Raw genomic sequence first — 3,123 nt, 5'->3', positions numbered from 1 at the left:
TTTCTCTTCTACCAAAAAAAAAAAAAAAGCATATTGGAATGCCAGTGTTGTAAATAACTTTATATCTAATCTCATTTATTTTCATAAAAATATTTTTATTTGCAAATGTGGTTTCTTTGACTACCTGTATATACAAGGTGGGGATGGAGACTAGGTGGCGAAGCAGCAGAGAGTTTTGACACTGAATGAAGAATCACTACTTGGTAAAATTCTGAGCATGCTTTTCAGAAGAACGAAGCTAGGTGTTGGATACAACTTCTACATACTGGCAGTTGACTAGATCTTTGACTGATTCATTCATTAATTTATTTATTCAACAGTTACTGAATTTCATGACTCAATATATTGTTTAACAGGGTAAATATAAGACTTGGTCTTTGCTTAAAGAGAGAAAAAAAAATCAGCAACTATTAGGAGAGGAAGAGATAAAAGCAAAATTAGAGTATAATATACTAATTTCCCAAATATAAGCAAAACTTCCATAGAAGAAATAGAATGAAAATTTCTCCCCTCTGGAACTGAAGGGCCAATGTTCACTAAAGTTTAGCTCGATCGGTGCCATATTCTGAGCATTTTATGATTTTGATTTTGCGATAACTTCTTTGCCTTAAAATTACATAAGAATATGCCTTTGTAAACCACATCTTCCATTCTGATATCAATGTGGCATTTCTGGAATAGACATCTAAGTATATCTGTGCTTAAAACCCTCCAATGCCTCTCCTCCTACCAGTGACTACAAGTCCTTTCCTAATTCAAGCCTTAACCTTTACCTCTCATATTCCTCCACCACATCCTGCTTTTCTAAAATCATCCATCTCACCTTTCCAAGGACTGTGCTCATTTTTGGTTCAGCAACATGGAAACCCTTATAGCTTCCTCCAAACAAACAAACAAACATGCTTTTTCATGCTTCTGAATCTTTGCTTCTGATGTTTTCCTTGCCTAGAATATAACTGCAACTTTTCCCCCCTAATAAACTCTGCTTATCCTTTAAAACTTTCTTATGTTTACATGTTATGAAGCCTTCTCTGAGGCCACAGAGTCCACTCATTTCTACTTGCACCCCTGGAATTGCATTTAAAAGTATTTCTTTCACATTCATCATAACACATTTAAGTGTTTACTGGTTTCCCTCTTTCTCTACCTGGCTGGGGCACCTTGAGAATATAATACACAACATTCATTTGTATTTCTATTATCTCTCACAACATTGTTATATACTAGCTGATCAATAAATACCAATTAATTAAAATAAGCTTAATTTGACCATCTCATAAATTGTTGTTTGTGCCAATGGAAATGTTTTATAAGCATCTACATTTACATTTACCTCTCAAGAAAAGCTAGTTTGCCAAATCTCCTGACCTAAATAATTCATGATTTTATGTAGACTCATAGAAAAAAACTACATTATTACATTAAGGTTGCTGTTTTAAGCAGGAGGTATATCTTAGAGAATGTGATTTCAGTGTAACTAACTTATTTTTCAAGATTACAACCTTGAAATAGGCTGTAGACAGCTAACTCTCTTTTATTGTATCTTCATCTGGAACCACTTTTCAAAACTATCAACATTTATCTAACTTTCCTTCACAACTCCAAGTCAGGAAACTATGTATCTTTGTTTCCAAGTGAAGTAGTTACTAAGTACTCCATGAAATACTTACAGTTTCCAAATGGTGGAGTACTCAATCCTGGCAAAGAAAATGTGTTACCTCAAATCTTTCTATTCATAAGAAAGTGAGATTGACACCCGAATTGCCTAGATTCTTATTATTTCTGGTGGAAAGAAAAATATAAAAAATATTAAAAAACCCAGTGATATTACAATAAGAGTCGATCCTAGTGCTCTTTGTGTATTGACTTATTTCAGTGCATCACGTTTTTGTTATCTTACAGACAACACATTGGTCCATTGGTCCACGTTTATGTATCTTGACCTCTTGAGAAATGATCCCATACTTGTTGCCTGACAATATTTCAACCATTTCTTACTGTTAAAGTAATTCATCTGCCACTGAGAAGTGGTTTTATGTTCATCATATCATACCAGCAAAATAATATGATTAAATTAGAATGTGTATTTCTAGGCCAGACGGTTTCTCTAGCTATTGTAGTGATTTGTCTGTGGGTGGGAAGGTGGGGGCAGGTGGAGATAAGTTTAAGGGAAGAATTCCTTAATGTCCCATATTTTAAAATTTTGGCAAAAAATCTTAATATTCCTAAATTACAGACTAATTTTAATACAAATAATAAAGTTAGTTTAGAATACAAGTGACATACAAAATCTAAAGCTGGATGATAATATCAGCCAGAGGAGTTAATGGAGGAGTTAGGTCTAGAAAAAACCTTAAGAGGAAATTTATTCTACACTGGTTTAGTTTGGAAACTATGAAATTGGTAGCAATTATGACTTCAACCTACTTTTAATTGACTGGAAGACATATATGATTATAATTAAGGTACAGCAAACATCAGCACATCTTTTTACCCTTAAAAGTAGTCACCTTCGTTTTTGGAATTGAAAGCAATGTTTTGTGATGGGTGGATGTGTGGCTGGAGATGAAAACAGAAGACTGTGTTGTTAAAAGAGTCAGTTTCACTGATCAATGTAATAGTACTAAACAGCATCTAGATTCTGTGATTTTGTTTCCTTTCTTGTGTTAATATCATGATTTCTAAAACCTGCATTTGCGTCTGTAATTCTCATCACCCACCACCTAATTTCAAAAGGAATCTCTGCAAATTCTGTGTTCCTCACCTTGTATTCTAAACCCAGATGCTAGACTAATTTTACAATCCCATTCCCAACAATATTACTGCCTAAAACTGGACACTGAATATGATTTTATACACAGATATTTGTAGATAAAAGAGGAGGTTAGCAACATAGAGATGCTATTTATCTGGGCAATACAATCGTAAAAGATTGGCATTATGAAATCCAGCTTTGTTACCAGCCCTTAAGTGAATATTGGAAAATGTGCAGGTCTTCCCACATACCCAACATAATTCTCCAGAAATGTTTCTGCACATACATAGATGTCATTCTGGTAGGGATATGTGTTGTCCATTAGAAATTAAAGCCTGTAAATGATGTTTGGTGGAAACTAATTAGGT

This window comes from Mirounga angustirostris, unplaced genomic scaffold, assembly GCF_029215605.1.
Source record: "Mirounga angustirostris isolate CCGP_5_RB_7025 unplaced genomic scaffold, mMirAng1.0.hap1 SCAF_5, whole genome shotgun sequence".
NCBI classification, from domain to species: domain Eukaryota; kingdom Metazoa; phylum Chordata; class Mammalia; order Carnivora; family Phocidae; genus Mirounga; species Mirounga angustirostris.
This window is presented reverse-complemented; position numbering follows the sequence as displayed.